At 37.2% G+C, this 16,960-nt stretch overlaps 1 pseudogene; it reads right to left on the bottom strand.

The window, feature by feature from the left end:
* Positions 1-284: 284 nt before the first annotated feature.
* On the bottom strand, positions 285-424 carry LOC116275191 (annotated as a pseudogene).
* Positions 425-16,960: the final 16,536 nt, after the last annotated feature.

Below are 16,960 nucleotides of genomic sequence, written 5' to 3'. Positions count from 1 at the left end.
TCTTCTCTAAAGTTATCACTTACCATATGGCAATCAGATTACGAATGGAATCACTACACAAAAGTTCTTGAGAGGAAACTATATGTCCCTTCAAATTCTTTTTGCAAGTAGTTTTAAGGATCGGTTATGAAGAAATCATCCACATATGGCTTTATTTAGTATTACAGGATATTTATTACAACAATTTTAACTTCACAGGAGGTATGAAGTGATGACTAGACAAATGTACAGGTACACATACATACACATGCAATAGAGAAATTGAGTGACTGTAGTTATTTCTTACGAGGTCACAAGATTTTATGTTTAGTGACATTATAACCATTTTTTGATATCAAATTCATACATGTTGGTTGTACAAAAATACAAAAAAAAAAATTGTGATAATCTACACTTGATCTTAGCCAAAAGGCCGAGAAGCGACAAAAATTATGATAATCTGATTAAACCAAGAAAAATATACTCCTACACACAATATATAACATATGCACAAATGGCAATGAGATGCATACTACTTTTTAAAGTCTGCAATAAACCAATAAAAGTAAAATGTGATTTTGTTAAATTTAATTATTTTGAAACAAACACTGATTTATGAGATATTTATTGTTTAAAAAAACAGAGTTAAACTCATGTTGCTTATCATAATAATAATATAATTTTCTTATTGAGTTAGATAATGATCTTGAGGAGACAATTAGTGGGTACCTATGTTCTTAAAACATCATAAAATATATAAATTCCATGTAAAGCAAGTCTTGGCTCTGATAAATTGACCATCAAAAAGAGGACAGCAATGAGGAAGTGTTCCCTGTTTTGGGGGAAGTAAGGAGATAGCAGGAATAAGGATAGAATTTACTATGAGTACTTATTATGGAGGGTATGGAGTGGAGAAGAGGGGGATTGTTTCAATTCTATTATATCAGTATATGTGTGGTCAAAAGGCCCCAGTACAAAGAAGTAGGTATTTGGTTGAGGTTATGCAATACCATAATTTTTTGTTGTCATACTTTGCCCTTAGGGCATCGCGTATACGTGGTTTGTTACAAGGCATACTAGACATGTTGGTGGTTAAAACCCGGACAACACGCCAGCACTCCATCAACTCGCCATTTACATCAGGTATAACCCCTAATGTCCTCCCCGTTCTCCTCATGCACAGCCCCGTGATGTCTCTTCCCGAGTCCAAGTGATTCATTGTTCGCTCCCACCTGCTGGGCGCGTATTATGTAACGCTTGTTCCAAGTATGAGCCTGCTTTTGGTAATTATGGCTTCGGTGCTATATCCATTACAACCCTAAAGGACACAAACTCATTCTTTTATGGCTGCATAAGATTCCATGGTGTATATGTTACATTTTCTTTAATCCAGTCTGTCACGATGGATATCGTTGATTTCAAGTCTTTATATTGTGAATAGTGCCACAATGAACATACATGTGCATGTGTCTTTATAGCAGCATGCGATTTATAATCCTTTGGGTATATACCCAGTAATGGGATGGTTGGGTCATATGGTACTTCAAGCCCAGTTCGAGGAATCGCCATATTGTTTTCCAGAATGGTTGAACTAGTTCACAATCCCACCAATGCGTAAAAAGCCATTTCTCCACACATCCTCTCCAGCACCTGTTGTTTCCTGACTTTGAATGATTGCTATTCTAACTGGTGAGATGGTATCTCATTGTGGTTTTGATTTGCATTTCTCTGATGGCCAGTGATGAGCATTTTTCATGTGTGCTGGCCGTGTTTGGTTCTCTTTTGAGAAACAGTCTTGAGTTCTCATGGTCCTTGCCCACTTTTGATGGGTTGTTTGTTTTTTCTTGTACCTGAGCTACAGGTGTCTGTGGATGGCCCTTGATGAGTAGATTGCAAAAATTTTCTCCCATTCGCAATGTTCGTTCACTTGATGGTAGTTTTTTATGTGCAGAGGCTCTTTTAGTTTAATTAGATCCCATTTGTCAATTTGGCTTTGCTGCCATTGCTTTTGTTGTTTTAGACATGTATATTGCCCATGCCTATAAATGCATTACCTAGATTTTCTTCTAGGGTTTTATGGTATTAGGTCTAACATTTAAGTCTCTAATCCATCGAATTAATTTATAAGGAGTAAGAAAGGATCCAGTTTCAGCTTACTTATAAGCCAGCTAATTTTCCTCTGCTGTCATTTATTAAATAGGAATTTTTTCCCATTTCTGTTTCTCTCAGGTTTGTCAACAAAGATCAGATGGTGGCTGCAGATGTGTGGTATTTGAGGGCTCTGTTCCACTGGTCTATATCTCTGTTTTGGAAAATTACCCATGCTTTTGGTTACTGTAGCCTCAGGTAGCCTGGTGCTTCCAGTACTTTGATGCTCCTGTGTTTTTCTTGTTCGACTTGTATTCTGTTCGGCAACGTAATTTTTTGTTCCATATGAACTCGCAGCAAAAGTTTCAATTCTGTGAAGAAACCATTGTATTGATGTGAATGGCATTGACCTATAAATTTTGGACAGTATACATATTTTCATGATATTGATTCTTCCTATCCACATGAGCATGGTATATCCATTTGTTTGTGCTTATTTCACTGAGCAGTGGTTTGTAGTTCTCTGTAGCAGGTCCAAGGTCCTTCTGGATTTTGCATTTTATTTCTTTTAGCTAACAGAATGGAAGTTCATTCATGATTTGCCTCTGTTTGTCTGTTACTGGTGTATAAGAATGCTTGCTTTGCATTACTGATTTTGTCTCCTGAGACTTTGCTGGAAGTTTCATCAGCTAAGGAGATTTTGGGCTGAGATGGAAGGTTTTTCTAAATATACAATCATGTCATCTGCAAACAGGGACAATTTGACTTCTCTTTCTCCTAACTGAATACACTTGATTTCCTTTCTCTTGCCTATCCCAGCTGTAACCTCCAAATGGAACATTAGGAGGTGCAGAGAGGGCATCCCTGTGTTGTGCCAGTTTTCAAAGGGGAATGCTTCCAGTTTTGCCCATCCAGCATGATATTGGCTGTGGGTCGCTTAAAGAAGCTCTTATTATTTTACACGCTCCATTAATCACCAATTTATTGAGAGTTTTTTAGCATGAAGGGCTGCTGGCTAGTCAAAGGCCTTTTCTGCATCAATTGAGATAATCATGTGGTTTTTGTCTTTGTCTCTGTTTATACCGATTATGGTTATTGATATCGCGATGCTGAATCAGCCTTGCATCCCAGGGATGTATCTTCCACTGATCATGGTGGATAAGATTTTTGATAAGTGACCGTTTGCCAGTGTATTTTATTGAGTGATTTAATGATGTTCACCGTGGTAGTGGATATTGTCTAGTACTCTTTTTTGTTGTGTCTCTGCTACAGGCTGGGTGGTCAGGATGATGTTGGCCTCATAAATGAAAGTTAGGATACCTCTTTTCTATTGATTGAATAGTTTGCATGGAATGGTACCAGCTCCTCCTTGTACCACTAGTAGAATTCAGCCGTAAATCCATCTGGTCCTGGACTTTTTTGGTTGGTAGGCTATTAATTATTGCCTCAATTTCCAGAGCCTGCTATTGGTCTATTCAGAGGGATTCAACTTCTTCCTGGTTGCATTGGGAGAAGGTGGCGTCCAGAAATTATCCATTTTCTAGATTTCCAGTTTATTTGTGTAGAAGTGTTTATAGTATTCTCTGTTGGTGGTTTGTATTTCTGTGGGGTCAGTGGTGATATCCCCTTTATCATTTTTTATTGCATCTATTTGATTCTCCTCTCTTTTCTTCTTTATTAGTCTTACTAGCAGTCTATCAATTTTGTTGATATTTTCAAAAAACCAACTCCTGGATTCATTGATTTTTTGGAAGGTTTTTTGTGTCTCTATCTCCTTCAGTTCTGCTCTGATCTTAGTTATTTCTTGCCTTCTGCTAGCTTTTGAATGTGTTTGCTCTTGCTTCTCTAGTTCTTTTAATTGTGATGTTAGGGTGTCAATTTTAGATATTTCCAGTTTTCCCTTGTGGGCATTTAGTGCTATAAATTTCCCTCTACACACTGCTTTAAATGTGTCCCAGAGATTCTAGTATGTTGTTTCTTTGTTCTCATTGGTTTCAAAGAACATCTTTATATCTGCCTTCATTTTATTATGTACCCAGTAGTCATTCAGGTTCAGGTTTTTCAGTTTCCATGTAGTTGAGCAGTTTTGATTGAGTTTCTTACGCCTGAGTTCTAGTTTGATTGCACTGTGGTCTGAGAGACAGTTTGTTATAATTTCTGTTCTTGTACATTTGCTGAGGAGTGCTTTACTTCCAATTACGTGGTCAATTTTGGAATAAGTGTGATGTGGTGCTGAGAAGAATGTATATTCTTTTGATTTGGGGTGGAGAGTTCTGTAGATGTCTATTTGGTCTGCTTGGTGCAGAGATGAGTTCAATTCCTGGATATTCTTGTTAACTTTCTGTCTCGTTGATCTGGCTAATGTTGACAGTGGGATGTTGAAGTCTCCCATTATTATTGTATGGGAGTCTAAGTCTCTTTGTAAGTCTCTAAGGACTTGCTTTATGAATCTGGGTGCTCCTGTATTGGGTGCATATATATTTAGGATAGTTAGCTCTTCCTGTTGAATTGATCTCTTTACCATTATGCCTTCTTTGTCCCTTTTGATCTTTGATGGTTTAAAGTCTGTTTTATCAGAGACTAGGATTGCAACCCCTGCTTATTTTTGTTCTCCATTTACTTTGTAGATCTTCCTCCATCCCTTTATTTTGAGACTATGTGTATCTCTGCATGTGAGATGTGTCTCCTGAATACAGCAAACTGATGAGTCTTGACTCTTTATCCAGTTTGCCAGTCTGTGTCTTTTAATTGGACCATTTAGTCCATTTACATTTAAGGTTAATATTTTTATGTGTGAACTTGATCCTGTCATTATGATATTAACTGGTTATTTTGCTCGTTAGTTGATGCAGTTTCTTCCTAGCATCGATGGTCTTTACATTTTAGCATGTTTTTGCAATGGCTGGTACTGGTTGTTCCTTTCCATGTTTAGTGCTTCCTTTAGAGTCTCTTGTAAGGCAGGCCTGGTGGTGACAAAATCTCTAAGCATTTGCTTATCTGTAAAGGATTTTATTTCTCCTTCACTTATGAAACTTAGTTTGGCTGGATATGAAATTTTGGGTTGAAAATTCGTTTCTTTAAGAATGTTGAATATTGTCCCCCACTCTCTTCTGGCTTGTAGAGTTTCTGCCGAGAGATCTGCTGTTAGTCTGATGGGCTTCCCTTTGTGGGTAACCTGACCTTTCTCTCTGGCTGCCCTTAACAGTTTTTCCTTCATTTCAACTTTGGTGAATCTGACAATTATATGTCTTGGAGTTGCTCTTCTCCAGGAGTATCTTTGTGGCGTTCTCTGTATTTCCTGAATTTGAATGTTGGCCTGCCTTACTAGGTTGGGGAAGTTCTCCTGGTTGATATCCCGAAGAGTGTTTTCCAACTTGGTTCCATTTCCCCCCTCACTTTCAGGCACCTCAATCAGACGTAGATTTGGTCTTTTCACAGAATCCCATACTTCTTGAAGGCTTTGTTCATTTCTTTTTCCTCTTTTTTCTTTAGACTTCTCTTCTCACTTCATTTCATTCATTTGATCCTCAATCGCTGATACTCTTTCTTCCAGTTGATCGAGACTGTTACTGAAGCTTGTGCATTTGTCACGTATTTCTCGTGTCATGGTTTTTATCTCTGTCAGTTCGTTTATGGCTTTCTCTGCATTGATTATTCTAGTTATCCATTCTTCCGTTCTTTTTTCAAGATTTTTAATTTCTTTGCGCTGGGTACGTAATTCCTCCTTTAGCTCTGAGAAGTTTGATGGACTAAAGCCTTCTTCTCTCAACTCATCAAAGTCATTCTCCTTCCAGCTTTGATCCATTGCTGGCAATGAGCTGCATTTCTTTGGAGGGAGAGATGCGCTCTTATTTTTTGAATTTCTAGTTTTTCTGTCCTGCTTTTTCCCCATCTTTGCGGTTTTATCTGCCTTTGGTCTTTGATGATGGTGACGTACTCATGGGGTTTTTGTGTGGGTATACTTCCTGTTTGTTAGTTTTCCTTCTAACGGTCAGGACCCTCAGCTGTAGATCTGTTGGAGATTGCTTGAGGTCCACTCTAGACTCTGTTTGCCTTGGTATCAGCATCAGAGGCTGCAGAAGATAGAATATTGCTGAACAGCAAGTGTACCTGTCTGATTCTTGCTTTGGAAGCTTCGTCTCAGGGGTGTACCCTGCTGTGTGAAGTGTGGGGTGTTGGTCTGCCCCTAGTGAGGGATGTCTCCCAGTTAGGCTACTCAGGGGTCAGGGACCCACTTGAGCAGGCAGTCTGCCCATTCTCAGATCTCAACCTCTGTGTTGGGAGATCCACTGCTCTCTTCAAAGCTGTCAGACAGGGTCGTTTGCATCTGAAGACGTTTCTGCTGCTTTTTTTGTTGTTGTTGTTTAGCTGTGCCTTGTCTCCTGAGGTGGAGTCTACAGAGACAGGCAGGCCTCCTTGAGCTGGTGTGGGCTCCACCCAGTTGGAGCTTCCCAGCGGCTTTGTTTACCTACTTAAGCCTCAATAATGGTGGGCGCCCCTCCCCCAGCCTCGCTGCTGCCTTGCAGTTAGATCGCAGACTGCTGTGCTAGCAATGAAGGAGGCTCCGCGGGCAGGCGTGGGACCCTCACGGCCAGGTGTGGGATATAATCTCCTAGTGTGCCGTTTGCTAAGACCCTTGTTAAAGCACAGCATTGGGGTGGGAGTTACCCCATTTTCCAAGTGTTGTGTGTCTCAGTTCTCCTGGCTAGGAAAAGGCATTCCCTTCCCCCTTGTGCTTCCCAGGTAAGGCGATGCCTCACCCTGCTTCAGCTCTCGCTGGTCGGGCTGCAGCAGCTGACCAGCACCGATTGTCTGGCACTCCCTAGTGAGATGTACTCAGTACCTCAGTTGAAAATGCAGAAATCACCCGTCTTCTGTGTCACTTGTGCTGGGAACTGGAGACTGGAGCTGTTCCTATTCGGCCATCTTGCTCCACCCTCCAGCCCTATAATTTTTAAGACATTTGGATGATTAGATATTTAGGGGTGTGTGTGTGATATTTTTAGAGACAGGATCTCTGTGTGTTGCCCAGGCTTTGTCTCTAACTCCTGGGCTGCAGTGATCCTCCTGCCTCAGCTTTCTGAGTAGCTGGGACTACAGGCATGCACCACCACACCCGGCTAAGTATGTAGGTTTTAATATGGAGGTGGTGTGTGGCAGTATGCTAACATTAAGAATTTAAATTAGGCTTCCTTAAGAATCTACCCATCTACAATAGCCAGGAAGGAAATAGGAAAAGACTCACTAGGGAGAAACCAGGTGACTCTTACACTTTGAATTCAAACTTTAAAATTTCTAAATTGCTGTCTTTTAAATTTGCTAAAAGCTAAAATCTATCAAAACATTTTCTTGTTGTCAGGCAAGGGATTAGGGCCTTATGACTCTGAAGTGTGATAGACCATATCTCAGCATAATCTATAGGAGAAGAAAGAGTGGACCTTGAAATTTTGATTTCTCAAACTTCAAAACTCTATTTGAAAGGCTTGCTAATAACATATCAAACAGTTATTCAGAAGTGTTAATTTGTGTGGTAAAATAATAAGTTCATATTATATTTGTAAACTTTCATTATTATTTTTCTATAAAGAAACACTGATTGGAGGAGTGAAATTCTTCTTTGGCAAACATTTGCCATCTCTCTAGAGCAAGAGAGAGGTTTATCTCTTGTCCTTGATAAACAAATTAAACCATTATTTTGATTAATCATTATAAACATGGATATAGTGGGTAATAAAATTTTAAATGTACTTGAATTTCTAAAACAAATTAAGCAAATTGAAAGAAACTTTGGGTTAATGGAACATGTATTTGTGCTATTAAGGAATACAATTCACTTTCCCTTGCCATTAGTTGGAAGTTAATAAATGAATTAGTTCAATAAACATATACTAGGCGCATATGATTTGACACAATAAACATGGCCTTCACAATAGAATAGTAAAGAAAATATATACTTTTCATCCTCATAGTCCTTACAATTTAGTGGAGAATGAGAATGATTAGTCTATTGCAATTATTTTTAAGAAAATAGTTTTAGAAAGGAAATTAACAGATGGACTGTGTTAGAAAACAAAGATTGGGGCTCTAGTATTCTATCTTGATAAAATGAGAAGGTAATATTCTACAGGGCTCTCTTGGTCACTATTTATGGTATTGACTGCCAGGTTTTTATATAACTTCTATTCCTCATTGTTTTAGCTCCTTTTTGTATTCTACTTTGCTTGGCTGGAAAATAACTTTAGTTTTCCATAATGGTATACAGCCCTAATGATGTATGAGCCCTTTCTCATATAAGAATACCTTTCTATCTGCTTTCTAAAAATAACAGCAATTATTACAACAAAAACAGACTTTATGAATTTGCTGGGAATAAAATAATTGTTTGATAACATTTTCCAAATAATAATAATAATAATAATAATAATAATAGAGTGAAAGCTCTTTCCATTACTGAGATATTTATTATAATTTATGTGTTGGAGGCAGGCAAATTTTGAATTATTTGAAGAAAATCTCCTCTATCACTGAAAACTTACAGGCTATGTTCCTCATTCTTATGGCTCAATACTTTGCCTCTATAGTTCTATGTACCAGACTGTACTGGACACCCTTAGGATACCGCTCAAATCCTTTTAGCTTCAGCAGCCACTGTTGAAGTGACTAGTTCTGAGCAGGTTTACTCCCCTTCATAAGATCACCTTTGCCAGCATCCAGCCTCAGGGCCTTTTGCTCACAGCCTTAGGACTTTTTCATGTGGGACACTCACCGTTCACACGTGTACCCTTTAAATGCCACACATGGTCACTGAAGGATGCTGGAGAATGGATAAGTGCTCCCTTTACAACCCCCACTGCCATGCACACTTTGGAGATTCATTTCCAAATGCTCCACAATATGTCTCACAGGATTAAACACCAGTTGCCAAACTGGAGATCAACTTCTTAAGTCTTTTCTCTTAATTTACTTTGGCTGCTATAGCAAAATACCTTTGACTTCGTCACTTATAAAAACAAAATTGTATTGTTCATGGTTCTGGAGGCCGAGAAGTCCCAGATCAAGGTGCTAGATTTGGTGTCTAGTGAGGACTCATTCTTTGCTTCATAGGAGGTGCCTTCCAGTTGTATTGTCACCTGGCAGAAGGGGCAAACAAGCTCCCTCAGGTCCCTTTTCTAAGGGTACTAATGTCTTTCTTGAGGGCAGAGGTCACATGATCTAATTACCTCCCAGGTCCCCATGTCTTGACAGCACCCCATTCGGGATTAGGTTATAACATATGAATTTTGGATGGACACAAATATTTCGACCATAACATCATTCTCAATAACTCATGACTAAACCGATTTTTTGTTTCTCCCTGTTCCATTCTGCATCCTTCATTCTTGCTTCCTAGCACCACTTTGGAAATAAGCTAACTGCATTGAAATCTTTGATTGAGGTTCTACTTTGAGCTTGGGGTGTGTATAGGGTGAATGATCATGGTCTAAAATAAAGTCATACTTCATAAGATTTTTTTATAAACAAAAATTAAAAACACTAAAATTGTTCTACTCAGAAATATTCTGTCACCACATTTTACTAATGTTTCTTTTTAATTATTCTGGGAACACCTTTATCAACATTACTGGTTAGCTTGCTGCATCTTGATAAATGTCACTCATTATTATATAAGGTATAACACCATCTATTCAGACCAAGTAATTAACCACAAACAAAATGAGCTGCATTTACGCAATTTAGTCAACTGGCTTGCTGGTTAAATTACCTTTCAGATCTAAAAGAAAGGACAAATTAGCATGAACAGCTCACTTCTTATTTCTCTTCTCAGGTAGTTTTTCTCCTTTGTGGCTGTGCTCTATTTAAACCTTTAAGGATTAAGATAACCCTACTTTTCAGGATCATTATATTTCTCTGATACTCTGTAGTTCATGAGAAACTGCAGTCATGCTGGTATATTTATCCATCTTCTTCTATGTGTGTCAACTAGGCTTAGAATTGAAAACTTCTTCATGGAAACTACGTCTTCCAGAGTCCGTTTTGACTTTACTATTTCTCCTTTTATTTTTCACATACGGTTATTTTTTGACACTTAGAATTTTTTTTTCTGAGGTTGCTGAAGAAAAATGGCAGTAAAACACTTGGAATAAAGTATTATTACAGAAAAGGATTAAAGAGGCAACTGCCTATCTCACTTATTAGGCTAGATTTTGGAATTTTCATCTCTCTGTATTAGCTAAATGCAGGTCTAAGTCGTTTACATGCATTCTCACATTTTATCTTCGCTTTATTTTATGAATGCACGATAAAATTCTGTATCTCTATATTATACAGCAAAAAAAGAAGATCCTCAAATAAATACCCTTTCTCCCTATTATATAGGTAATATTTATTGAGGACTTATTGTAAGTTAGGCACAATGTGTAACAAACAAGACTATAACAAAACAATTTGTTTTAAGGAATGTGTTAGACATAGAGGAAAATGGGGTGAGAGTCTTCACATTTGTGCGTATTTAAGAACCGTGTAACTCTAGATTCAGTTCATTCCTTGCTAACCTCACTATCACTATTCCAGGACACCATCATCTCCCACTTCCTTTACTGATCCAGTAAGTTAAGCAGAGTAAGACCTTTATGCTTTAACTCTTAAATTAATTCTCCAACCTGCAATCAAAAGGGTCTTTATCGAGCACGTGCACACATACACACAAAATTATGTTAGTCCCCTGCAAATGTGCAATGACTTCCATTTATGACTGCATTTGGAATAAAATCAGATTTTCTTAACATGGTTGTTCCTAAGGACTTTATAAATCTAGATTTTGTCTTTGCTTCAAAATAACGTATCAACATTCTCACTCTCAAACTCCACCTTCAATTACAGTGACCTTATTCAACTTCCCTGTTTCATGTTCTGCCAGATCCAACGTTTTGGCACACACGTATCTCACAGTGCACTGTGAACTCCATTAGAATAGGAATTAGGAGTATTCCTAAACCAATGTACCACAATTCCCACTACATGTTAGATAACCAGTGAACATTCGTTATCTTGGAGCATAAATGACTAACTTCTAAACTTTCCCTCATTATTTCCTTGTTCAACTTTCAGATTTCAGTTTATGTGTCATTTCTTTCAGAAACTCTTAAATCATTTGACTTAGAAAGGATTACACATACTTACAAGGGCTTTGCATTTAAGAAAACTAATAATATTACTTCAGTTATTATTTTTACATGTGAGATATATATATTTATATTTTTATATATATATATTTGCTGCTCGGATATTAAATGAAAACATCAACTGTTAACCTCAGCATTAATGTGTAAATACAGGATAGGATGGTTAGACATATAGATCCACGCTAATGCATCCCTTGTCTAAAAGGGGTGACTGTTCTCAGACCCAGTAGGCCAATGTTATATGAATGTTTGTCAAATATTGTCACATCTTCCACCTTTTCAAAGAAGTCCAGAAATGCAGACTTGCCTCTTAAATATCAATTCTAAAATGTTGGCAATTTGTTTTAAATTTTAAATAATTTTTAGGCATGTTTCCCAGTTTATAACTTTCATCAACAAATGAAAGTTATAAACTGGGAAACATGCCTAAAAATCTACTATGCAGATGTCTAGATGTTCCCTCACATTTAATCCCTGTTGTTCCCTCATGTAGCATGTAAAATATATTCTAGCATTTAAAAAAAATCTCTTTCCCTCCTGGTAGACTGAATAAATTGTAGATTTTTTGCGGTCAGGGAAGAGATATACACACATACACACACACACACACACACACACACACACAGATACACACACATATATATCTTGCAAGTTTAATTGTAAATGTTCTATATTACAAAAATATTATAAATATTAGAAAGTGCAAATCAGTAAAATACAGCTATAAATTTTTTTTTTTTTTTTTTTTTTTTTTTTTTTTTTTTTGAGACAGAGTCTCGCTCTGTCGCCCGGGCTGGAGTGCAGTGGCGCGATCTTGGCTCACTGCAAGCTCCGCCTCCCGGGTTCACGCCATTCTCCTGCCTCAGCCTCCTGAGTAGCTGGGACTACAGGCGCCTGCCACTGCGCCCGGCTAATTTTTTTATTTTTAGTAGAGACGGGGTTTCACCGTGGTCTCGATCTCCTGACCTTGTGATCCGCCCGCCTCGGCCTCCCAAAGTGCTGGGATTACAGGCGTGAGCCACCGCGCCCGGCTAGCTATAAATTTTAACAAGATATTTTGCTAGAGGGCAATGGTGCGATCTCAGCTCACTACAACCTCCACCTCCCAGGTTCAAGGGATTCTCCTGCCTCCGTCTCCCAAGTAGCTGGGATTACAGGCACCTGCCACCATGCCCGGCTAATTTTTGTATTTTTGGTAAAGACAGGGTTTCACCATGTTGGCTAGGCTGGTCTCAAACTCCTGACCTAGTTTTCTGACTCTGTTCCTTTACACACTAATAAGTGTTCCTTCCAAACCCGCATTCCAGTTCTTGGTTCCCTTTGGTGAAACTGCTACTGTGAAGAAAGAAATTCACCTGTTTATTCCATGAAGTGTCCTCATATCTCTAGTTTTATACTAAGAGGAATTCTTTATATGTTCAGTTCTAATCAGTGAAACATTCTTTCTTGAAAAAGATTTTGAGAGTCTGTTTTTCCTTACCTTATATTATAGAGCATATGCTGAGAGGAAAGAAATAGTCTTAATGTATTCCTCCTACATATAGAAAAAGATCTGAAATGGGAAATCAAACAATAGCAGGCATTTTTCAGAGCATATAGAAAGGAGGTCTACCTACATTCATAGAACCGAGTGATGAAATTTTACTAAGACAACTTTGAATCGTGGCTTAGAATAATCTGATTCAAGGGCATGAATACATATCCAACCCCAAGTAGAACCTAAGTGATGACTGCAGTAGACAAGCTATGCAAAAACTGAAAAACCATCAACTTTACAAAATCTTGAATCATGAAGCTAATATATACCTATATATTTCAGCTGGAATTCACTAATTAATACAATTGTAAATAAAATATTTGGTCTACTGAACAGTGTCTTTTGGGTATAATTGAACAGTTGAGCAAATCTAGAGTGTATATTTTCAAATAATCATGAAAGCATATACTGTAAACCACTATCTGTGTCTACAGAGACTCCTACCCTTCAAAATGTTTCAAGAAATTGGTCCTGGTCTGTTAAAAACAAAGTCTAATTCATACCTCCTTATAAATTGGATAAAAGTAAAACCATTCTGCGCTGTGGGAAAGAAAAGAAAAATATTATTCAGTAAAATCATCTGGGGAATTTAACACAGGCAGTAACCCCTGTAATTACTTTTATGATTTTTGGATAGGAAACCATAGGTAACTTTGCTATTATTACGTCTGTTCCTGGCTCGTTTTAAAAAGTTCAAAACTTCTGGATTATATTTTATTGGAAAGGCAATATAGTTTCAATAGCAATAACTACTATTAATAATAATACTTTCTCTGGAGGTTGATATAGAAACATAATAACAAAAGCAATACAACACACTTTGATATATTTTATTCCCATCAGAGTTTCTTATACCAACTATAAAAAGGTGATATTGAAGAGTTTGGGATTTATTTGCTAATTTTTGTATTCTATAATGATGCCACTGTCTTTGAATGCAATAATTTCTCATTTATTCATTTAGATAAGAATAGATCTCTAACAATAACAGCTCTCTGACCATCTTGACCTAGCAGAGAATTTTACAGGCAAAATTACAAAGTTTGTCTTCAAAATCTCTTTTATTTCAAAATTGAAGATATTAAATTCTCTTTTCAGGAATATATTAAAACATCACTGCAATATTAATGTAATCTGGAAGTATTTAAGTTAACTATTTTAACATATATCCTTAAATTTATATAAAAAATAGTTATATGAGTGTTAAAAGGGATAGGGGAGAAACTGGGCCATTCAATTTTACCTGACAGTGTTTATTTAAGTGTACACATCAGCTTCATTGCAGTGCAAAAATCTGCTTCTTCAAAACTGGTCACTTGAATACAGCAGCCTGCCTCTTTCTATTGTAAGCAGCCCTTCCCACTTGAGAATTACTGTTTTACACTATCCCACTAGATTTTTCACATATATATAAAAAATAAGAGGAATGTGTAATGCTACCACCCATTTCATTCTGCATTATGCAATTACTTCCGTTTATGTACATTTAAACAATAGAAACATTTTAAACATTTTGATGTTGATGGCAATAAATTTCATAACTGGCTAAATACATTGAACATTTAAAAGTCAATCTAACAATTCCACTCTGCGACTGTAGTAACACATAGCCATTTCAAAACTTCAGTCTTCCATCAGCTTTGACCAACCCAACACTGTCTCATTCTCAGATGGTGACATTAATGTTCACTTCTCAGATAAAATAAGACACTAGATATAAATGGAAACATTTTCTTTCCACCAAACTTACACATTTTTCCTTAGTCCTCTCTCTCTCTCTAGTTTCTGAACCTAATCTCTCCATCTGGGTTATGTTTTTCATACATTCCTGTTTCTTCAGCAGTGGGATGTCCCTTTTTCATCGCCAACTTTCTTCTACTTCTCCTTCTTAATTAGATTTTTCCCATAAAAATTTAATACACTACATAAGTCTTTTCCTCTTCAAAAATACGTTGAACATAGAGTCCTTTCTTTCTGCTATCCATTTTTCTCTCCTCTTTCTTATAGGTAGACTTACTGAAAAACTTTTCTTTATTCTATTGTTTCTTAATTCTGCTTACTCTTAAACCAAGCACATTTTAGCCACTTCCCCTAGAAAAACCTAAAAATGTCTTGCCAATTATCCTGGTGAAAAATGGAATTAACATTTGATCCAACTTAGCACTCTACATTACTAGAGTCTTTTTATCATGTCCTCGGACTTCAAGCATTCTCATCCCTTGCAGCAACTCATGATATCAAATATTCCTAGTTTGATCAAAAGTCAGTTCTGGTCTCCTTGGCTGTCTCTCCTTTCTTTCTTTTTTCATATTTAACTGTTTTGGGACTCTTATTTTCTTTCTCCTAGAATTTGTTCTGCAAGAGAGCTCATTCAACACCATGCTTCCAGTTACCAACCACAGCAGATGACATCTCTCCAATGTACATTGTTCTTCTGAGCTGCATATCTTCACATATCACTGTTATCTGGACATTGCATGTAAATATCCAGCAAGCACCTAAAATAGAGTTGTTCGCAATATTTTTCTTTAACATTGGTTTCTTTTGTGTGTATGTGTGTCTTTATCAAAAAATAACACAATCTGCCATGTTTTTAAGGCAAAAGATTGAAAATCTACATGACTCTCATGTCTATGACTCACTTATTAAGAACAAATTGTTTTAAAGGTACAATTATTTATATGTCTAGAAGATATGTTCGAGCCATATACTTTCCCACCATTTTCCATTTTGTTGAACTTTACTACCAGTATCACTTTCTTACTCAGTGAAATTACCCTGTCTTCAAGTTACTTTCTTCTGTTTTAGATTAAGATTCTCCAATCCACTCGTGTATTAGTCTGTTTTCACACTGCTGATACAAACACATCCAAGACTGGGAAGAAAAAGAGGCTTAATGAACTTATAGTTCCACATGACTGGGGAGGCCTCACAATCATGGCAGAAGGAAGAAGGAGCGAGTCACATCTTATGTGGATGGCGGCTGGCAAAGAGAGAGAGGTTGTGCAGGGAAACTCCCATTTTAAAAAACCATCAGATCTCATGAGACTTATTCACTATCATGAGAACAGCATGGGAAAGACCTGCCCCCGATTTTTCCCATGACACATGGGAATTGTGGGAGTTACAATTCAATTTGAGATTTGGGTGGGGACACAGATAAACCATATCAACTTACAAGAGTCAGCCAAGTTAGTTTACAATCCTGCATTTCTTGTTTAGCCATTTAGCATTACCTAGCTTTCCTTCAGTCATCCACTTCAAGTATTTATTGAGTACCTACTACATGTGCCAGCCATTAATTTGTATGATAATCATGTGGCAATGAACAAAATAAGGTACATTATACTGGGTCACCACGCAAGACACTATTACAAGTAAAATATTGAAGCTTAGACTAAAGGATGAATAGACGTCAGCAAAGAAATGAAGACAGAAGAGGGATTTTGGCTGCAGGAAAAGTAAATATAAAGTCTCTTAGAAGAGAAATGCCTCATTGCAGTGAGCCGAGATCGCAACACTGTACTCCAGCCTGGGCAACAGAGCAAGAATCTGTCTCAGAATATTAATAATTAAATAAAAATGAATAAATAAATAAATAATAAAAAAATAAGAGAAAGATTCCATTGATTTTGGGATGTTGGAAGATCACTATGGCTTCCATACAATATGTATAGTATGTGGAAAGATATGGCATAGGGAGATAAGGCCCAAGTTGGCTTTCATAATTTAAGTAAAAATACTGGACAACTTTTAGAAATGAACTATTATCCATATATATATGGATAAAATACATAAATATTTTATCCATGGGTATATGAAAGAGATCACGATGCCATGGGCTACAGTAGTGGCAGATATAGTTTTCATAAAATTCTGATAGGACAGCCCAATCTCTTGCCATCACCTCACTCTCACTTCAATCAATTTATCTTGCAGTAATCTAAAACTACCTAAAATTTCCCTTCACTCTTCACATTCCCTCTATTTGGATGCTCAAAACTATTGACTTAAATCACAATTTCTCTGGGACTCACCCTCTTTGCTTTCATAACATCTTGTACTTACTGTTAGATAGCACTAGTCGCATTTTAATGTAAGCTCTATACAGGTGTACTCGTGGTCATGCTTAACCTGTTGTACCTGGTATCTCTAGCATCTAATAGGCTCCCCA

This window comes from Papio anubis, chromosome 5 (assembly GCF_008728515.1).
Source record: "Papio anubis isolate 15944 chromosome 5, Panubis1.0, whole genome shotgun sequence".
Lineage (NCBI taxonomy): Eukaryota > Metazoa > Chordata > Mammalia > Primates > Cercopithecidae > Papio > Papio anubis.
Note: the sequence above shows the minus strand (reverse complement) of the source record. Positions and strands in the feature narration are given on the sequence as shown.